The 7,823-nt window shown below is 42.8% G+C and overlaps 1 long non-coding RNA gene across 2 annotated transcripts; it reads right to left on the reverse strand.

Annotated features, from left to right (window-relative positions):
• Positions 1-378: 378 nt before the first annotated feature.
• LOC107146805 lies at positions 379-7,398 on the reverse strand. Of its 2 annotated transcripts, XR_007342650.1 has the most exons (4): positions 7,292-7,398; positions 7,033-7,089; positions 981-6,254; positions 379-831 (listed from the first exon to the last, which is right to left on the reverse strand). It is a non-coding gene; the product is annotated as an uncharacterized LOC107146805 (long non-coding RNA). The 2 variants fall into 2 exon arrangements; XR_001504070.2 differs by having other exon boundaries at positions 379-6,254.
• Between the last annotated feature and the right edge of the window lie 425 nt (positions 7,399-7,823).

Raw genomic sequence — 7,823 nt, forward strand, 5'->3', positions numbered from 1 at the left:
GAAAGATGCTCTGCTCCAATTAGGAATCCTCTGGGCACCTCCCCTTCAGGCCATGGGTTCAGGTCAAGTTCTTGCCACAGTCCAAGTTCAGGGTCCAGTGACCTCATGGTCACTAGAACATGGGAGAACAAGCCCAGCTCCACAGGCACAACGAAAGCCTCTGCTCATAGCACAAGCTCTGATGTTCCACTGGCCAGAGCCAAGAACATGGGCAAACTCAAAATGCAGTCGGGGGGAAGAACTGGAGCCAACTGAGTCATCTGCACCTCAGATGCCTCAGGAGTTCCCAGCTGCGATTCATTACCACCCATCCAAGCAGCCTTTTAAGACTTATTTCCTAATCTCCTCTCTATCACAAAAATGTTATTACCACAAATGTACTTTAAATAATTGTTTTGCTGTATTTGTATCTGTGCTTTATAAATACTAAAGGGTAAGGTTGTTTGGTTTTGTTTTTCACACGCACCCCCAGACCTGAATGTTGCCCTTGAGACAGTCTCAACCATGTAACGAGTACAGGAGATGCAGCAGGTCTACTCGTCTTTTGGGCCCAACATTTCTGCTCTGTGGGAAGAATCAGCTGGATCGCAGAGGTTGGACATGATTCCCCCATCACCTGTTTATTCCCAGTGTCTTTGGTCAGGTGTTCCTGTGGCTGGGTCCTCACACTGATGTGCACCTCTTCAGTTTAAAGAAATGATCTTATTTTGTGCACAGAATGCAGCCTCAGTGGTGACACCTTCATCCAAGTTTTGCTCAAACAACCAGCAAATCAAGCAGCATGGATCCTACAGCAGCCATCCAGTTTCTCTGCAGCAGGAGTGTCGTATCCTATTAGGGAGATGACAGTCCGAAGCTATCTTTACAGCATCCTACAAATGCCTGTTGTTAATATGACTAGCTTAATGCTGCAGCTTAATTCCCCCTTAATGAAAACACGGCAGTTTTTCCCATCAATTACCATAGTGATTAATGATTACCTTTTGTCTACATGCACATCACAGTTCTAAATAGTGAAAGATGTCTCTGCTTCAATTAGGAATTGTGTTCGTTGGCGGGTGACAAATCCCTAAAAGATAATAGAGGCTTAAACAAATTAAAGACATGTTTTTCTCACATGTGAAAAAAAATCCAGTAATATAGACAGACGGAGGCTAGAAGTAGATGCTCATCATCAAATTAAGTGCTATTGTCTTTCTACACTGCTATCCTCCACAGAAGGCCTCCATCTTCAATCTTGCCTATGGCCACAAAGCCGCTGTTAGAGTTGCCAATATCACATCCAAGTATCAGACAGGAAAAAGAAGAAAGGGTAGGATAGCAAAACAGTATGCTTCTCAACAGATTCAGTTTAGTTATTTACACCTCTTTATGCAATTAATGTTATTTCTATATTGCATCTAAAATTATCTCATGTACCATAAGCGGTACATATTGCACATTTTCACAAGTACATGGGTACATCATGGTTGCCCAGGAATCTGTGTGTACTGAAACACTTCTCTTCCCTTCTCGCACATCCTCCATTCTCCCCAAGGCCACCAACACAAAGTGTGCAGGTACTATTGTGACAGAAGGAGGGATCACTCGGTGTTAGAGAGAAAAGTTTAAAGTCCTTACAGCCAGGACTTTTCTTCAAGTTGGAAAAGGAAAAGCATCTGAAGACATCAGCCCCATACATGAAGCAAAATCTTTCCTATGTCCTCCTCCCTGCTCAAAATCTGGCTTGCACAACCAGATTATGGTTTGGGGGCTGCATTCCTCCCAAAAAACCCTTCCCTGAATCTCTGTTTAAATCTTCCCACCCCCAGGGAGAAAAGGAAGAAGAGTCCCCATCTTCCTAAAAGGAAAGATCTCCCTTCCCTGGACACGCGCCTCTCCCCAGCTTGCAAAGCTTTAAGCCTCTTGAGTCTGTTTGCAACTATAGGAAAGACTTATAAACCACCTACTAACTTCCTCTTCCTCTGTTCTCTACCATAAGAACTCCAATTTTAAACCATGGGACAACGTGACTAGATAAAGGAGTATATCCTGGCCTCACTTGTATACAACTAGAGCTAGTCAATGTTATGTGAGCCAAAGTTGTTTGGTGGATTTTCCAGGGAATTTCCTTACGAAAGTCTGACTCAGCTACAAGAAGTGCCTTTTTTCCTATTCCCTTGCCTCCTAATTCCTGTCTGGAAAAACTAAGGTGATTGCAGGAACTCCAGCAGCCATGACACACCGTGAAGCACTTTGACCATGAAAGCTGACATTTTACTGGGGTAAAACTGTATGAAGCCTGACTTTCTAATGATCATCCAGCCACCCTAACCAGTTTTAAACTCTTACTTCTATATGTATGTGTACATAAGAAGAATAAACATTGCCTTATTTAATCCACTGTTATTTGTTTTCTTTTCTTTAGGATGCAGTAGAGTCACCTGCAACACTCAGTCCAGTGCAGATTGCTGGGCCCAATCCTCAGAGTTCCTAATGTGGTAATCCTGAGGGGAAGCCTGTACCCCGCATTTCCAAGTCCCAGGGACCTGAAGCTGGTGCTCTGGGAAACACCCTTTGAGAATCACTGCACTGGCTCCTTCCTAATCTATTTGGATAATTCACTTCTCAGACACTAAAGAAAACAAGCCTCTGGAAGCTGAGTCATTTTTGTTTTTCCTTTTCTGAGCCAAAAATTCCTTAATTCCTTTCCCAGACATATCGAGCCTTGTTTTCTTTTTCCTTTCTTCCCTTTTTTGACAGCATACCCCTCCATGTCGGCCCTTGTAAGAACCCTTGCTAAGTTGCTAACATAGACTATGGTCTGTGGGTCCTGGCAAAGATCCACATAATTCATGTGAACCTACGATTACTTGCAAGCACTTCATCTTGTGCATTTTCTGTTTTCCTTGATCTTTAACAGCTAGAATTTTCACAGACAGGAGCTCAAATTTGCATTGCACAGAAGGTTTGCGGCTCACTGAGGCTTTGGGCCTTGTTATTTTGTTTTGCATCTGAAGGTAGCACACATGTTTTTTCCCTCTAATGTGCTGTTTGATTCGTTCTCTCTCCAGCAGGTCAGTTCACCCCCACCACCCAACACAAGTTTTTCCTTCCCAAGTCTCTCCTGTCGGCCCACACATTCTCTTGTTCTGTAAGACACAATGCAGTGGTCATGTCACTGGACATCTTTTTCCCACCCAGCATCCATTCTACCACATCTTGGTGGAAACATCCTGGTTTCTACTTGAAAACAACCTCCCCTCGCTCAACCCTGAAAGTCATGGGTTGAAGCCCTGTGAATTTCAGAGAACTTCAGGATGTGACTATGGGGTCATTAAGCAAGTAAACAAGTCCAGTGTGGTCTGATGTTGGGCTGAACCCAACAACTAGTGTCTTTATAAAAAGAAATGAAGACACAAACTTACACAGAAGGAAGACCACCCAGAAACACAGGGAGGAGACACCTCCTCGGGCCAGAGGTCTCAGAAGAAATCAACCTTGCTGGCACCCTGGTCTCAGATTTCTAGCCCCCAGAATTGGAAGAAAATTAATTTCTCTTGTTTAATCCACTTGTTCTGTGGTTCCTTATGACAGCCCCAGCAAACTCATACACCCCTGGCTCTGGGAGTGACAAACTTTTTCCTAAAAAGGGCCATAGAGTAAATATTTCACATTTTGCGGGTCATGTGGTCTGTTTCAACCACTCAGCTTGTACTGTGGCACCAAAGCAGCCATAGACAATGTTCTAAGTGAATGGGTGTGGTGTGTCTCAATATGCTTCATCAACAAAAATGGGCAGGTTGCCCATGGACCATGATTTTGCTGACTTCTGCCCCAGATGATAGGTTCAAGAGTAAGCGTTTGTTTCAGGCCTGGCCAACGACCACAATTCTCTTCCTCGAGCCAGAAGTTTCAGTGTAGGTATCCAGCCCAGGTAGGTTCAGGTGACTCAGAACTCCTTCAAACAAACAACGAAAGGCACTGTACCTTCTTTCCAGTGGCCTGAACTTAGGAGAATGTGAGGATGCAGCTACTATCTTCAAAAAGAAACCTGAAGCTCTCTGTGGGGCTTCAAGGCCTCCTGAAATCCAGGCACATCTGCCCTCATTCATATCTCTTTTTACCAGGGACCAGTATTCAGTAGCTGCACCATAAAGACTTTAAGAACAAATGAGTAATAATCAACTATTTATTTTTTAAAATATGCAAGTGAATGAACTTGGCTGTTTGCTCAGATCAAGTTAACTAGAGAGCTGTCAATGGCACTGTGTGAACACAATCAAAAATAACGAATCATGCTGTATTTACCGGCACCTTATGGAACAGGAGCTTTAAAGAACGAGACCCTGAGGGAAAATGTAAGAGTGAATCATTTATCTAGATTCTCCAAGAATGCCCAGAAACAAAGAAGCCTGAAAAACACATCAGATCAAACAATAAAGGGAATGCCAGGCCATCTGAATTTTTATCCTCCAACTAATTCGTGAGATTTTAATTCAGATCTTTAACAAATGAAAAGAAGTTCAAGAGAATTAGAGTTGAAATGCAAAATTTTAAATTGAGAATTGCTTTCTTTTCAGTTTGATATTTATTTCTATGTAGTAATTATTAAAATCGGATGCCAGTCTTCTCCAGTTGGGTGCTGCCATTGGTCAGAGCAGACCAAGTTAAGCTGCAGGGACAGGCAAGGCCAAAATCTTGGAGCTTTACCTAAATTCACCTCTTGCTCCTACAAAGTCCTCTGGGAGACTGGGTGGGCAGCATTCCAGAGAAGCTGCGCTCCGTGTGGTGACTGCCTCCATCTGTGGCACCTCCATGTCAGCAGATGCTCCTTTACAAGGGAGAGGGAAGGAATGTGGGGGAGAATCACACACCATGGACGGAGTATAACACTTCTGCTCCCAGCCCATTGGCTGGAACCAGTCATATGGTTATATCAACAGCAAGAAGCTGGGAAATGTAGTCTTGTAGGAACCCAGGAAGAAGGGGAAGATGGAAAACAGTGACTGCCACAGCAGGAATCCCTACAGAGGGAAGAAAGGGCAACAGGTCTCCTACAGACCAGCAAAGAGAAAGCAGAGAGAAATAGTGGGTTCAGTTGCTACTTGGTTCAACTTGGTCCTCAAAATGCCCCTGAGAACAATGTCTGCCAGTGAGACTGGCAGCTGTCCTGCTGTATAAGACAGAAAGTAAGAAATACCAGTGGTTATTGGAAAGCTAAATGGGCAGGATGCTTCTTCATTATTGCTAGACTGACAATCATAAAGAGTCTTCCAACATTTTCAGTGTAAAATGTCATCTCTTTTATGAAGTGCTGGTAATCATAGTTAGTAGTTGTCTATCTAATGTCCTAATTTGACAAAACAAGAATTTGGCAAGCCACCCATGATTTTATACTTTTTTTTTTTAAGTTACTGTGTCAATCTGTAGAATCAAATTCCAGGAGCCGCTGTAGTGTTTTGCCTAGAACGTGACTCAAGTGCATGATGAAAGTGACTTTTGCAGGGATCTTACCCTCTTCCCCAACCCCATGTCCTCCTGACCCTCCATCTGCTTTGCCTATCCTGTGCACTGCTGTTCCTCTTGCCTCTGGTGCCTCCAGAGTTTGAGAACACTGGATTTGGGGCAATGCAGGACAGTGGTCTTCAGATGGTAAATAAGCAAGGTGAGCCCCCTGGTGGCTCCACTTACTAACTGGAGTTTCCAGGGCCTGCCATGGGGATGGGGAGCCCTGGGTCCAGGAAATGAAGGGAAAGATTACAAGAGGCCCAAGAAAACATTTGGAGCTCATTAGCTAGGATGATGATTTCAAGGTATAAACATACATAAAAACGGATCAGATGGCACACCTTAAATTAGAACAGTTTATTATATGTTGGCTATACTGCAACAGCAGTTAAAAATAGTCACTCAGTAAAGAAGCATGGCAACCGTCCACTGCGGAGCCCAACGTAGGAACATTAATGCCACCCCAGCACGCCAGAGTTTCCACAGATTATGTTTCAAAACAGAAAACTAACCACACTTGCAAACATTTGATGGACTGGACTTGAGCAAGCATAGATTTTGGAGGCTGGAAAAAAAAAAAAAAAAAAAACAAGGAATTGTCCATCACAGACAGAGGCTGAGAAGAGGTGGGAAGCAGACTGAGCCCAAATTAGAAGAGCGAGCAGCAGCACACGGCAGGAAAGCCTGCCATGGAGGAGACTGGACTTGTGGAGTCTGCCACCAGAGGGTTTCTTCATCCACATGGGCCGCCAACGCCCATACCCCTGGGGAGACAGAAGCACAGACTGACTGAGCAAATCCATGCACACAGCCAGCTAAGATGACAGGCCCGTGCTTGCTCTCTGGATCTGAGCCGGCTCCTCGGCTGAGAAAATGCCATCATGCAGAATCAAGCCACCTGGCAGAGCCACACCACCAGGTCAAAAGTCCAAAGTTTTGCCATTCAGGTGTTCTTGCTAACTGCAGACCCTGCGTGTTGGTGCTCAGACACAGGCAAAACAGATCGCAGCTCGCCACCCAGAGAAACTGAAAGGTCTCCGTCAAGCCACGGAAGACCTTAAAGCCCAACAGATTACACAGTTTCTTCAAGTGCACATAAAATATTTATCCCAAAATGACCTGGTATTTGAACCACCAAGGATGTCTCAACACCCTTTGTAATAACTGATCTCACACTGATGGTAGTACAATAAGTATAACTAATCATAAATCAACTAAAAAAGATAATTCCCAGAGTCCATATATTTAGAAACCTAGATTCTTTAGTTAAAGGGTTAAATAAGTAATTTAAGTAGCAACTGTAAAATATTTAGAACCAAATGAACTGGAATGCATGTGAAATAGTCCAAACGGTATTTGGAGAGACACTCACAGCCATGTAAATTCATTTACCAGAATTGCAAACTTAAAAACTAGGAAATAATAAACTAAAAATTCAACTGACAATCTGAGAAAAGCACAGGAAAATAGAGTCAAAGGTTATTGAGAAAAAAATAAATAAAAACAGAAATAAACAGAAAAAAAATACTAGCATTGACTTACAACGTCACAAGCTGGACCTTTGAAAAGACCCATAACATAGGAAAATCTCCAGCAAGTCTGATTCAGAAAAACAAAGACAGACATCACAAATAACATTAGTAATGGAAAGGAGGCTATAACAACAGGTATCACAATGATTTAAAATCAAAATGGACAACTTCATGTGCTATGAAATTTTCAATTCTAGATGACATGTAGATTTTCAGATGCATTATCAAATGTGGATGAGATGAAATTTTAAAATTCAGAAACCATTTACCATGAAATAAATTTCAACACTAATGATCTGCCACAAGACGGAGCTGGGGTTGTGACTCGGTGGCAGAGCACTTGCCTCACACATGTGAGGCACTGGGTTCGATCCTCAGCACCACATAAAAATAAACAAACAAAATAAAGATATTGTGTCCATCTATACCTTAAAAAAAAGATATACCACAAGAGGAAGGAAGAGGGGGTGGTCAGGAAGGAAGGAAGGAAGGGGGGGGGAGAGAGAGAGAGAGAGAGAGAGAGGAAAGGAGAGAGAGAAAGGGAGGGATAGAAGGAGAACAAAGGCCCCAGTCCATAAAGCTGGACAGACAAATTCTTCCTAATCTTTAGACAATAAATCTTCTCTTCAATAGTAATAAAATGCTACCTGACTTATGCTACAAAATTATCATAAGCTTGACATCAAATCCAAATAAACATAGCACATGTAAGAAAACTGAAATCCTACCTCACTTAGGAAACAAATGTCAAAAATCCTTTATAAAATACTAGCAAGTCAAATCCAGCAGTGTATCCAGGGT

Source organism: Marmota marmota, unplaced genomic scaffold (assembly GCF_001458135.2).
Source record: "Marmota marmota marmota unplaced genomic scaffold, marMar, whole genome shotgun sequence".
NCBI lineage: Eukaryota > Metazoa > Chordata > Mammalia > Rodentia > Sciuridae > Marmota > Marmota marmota.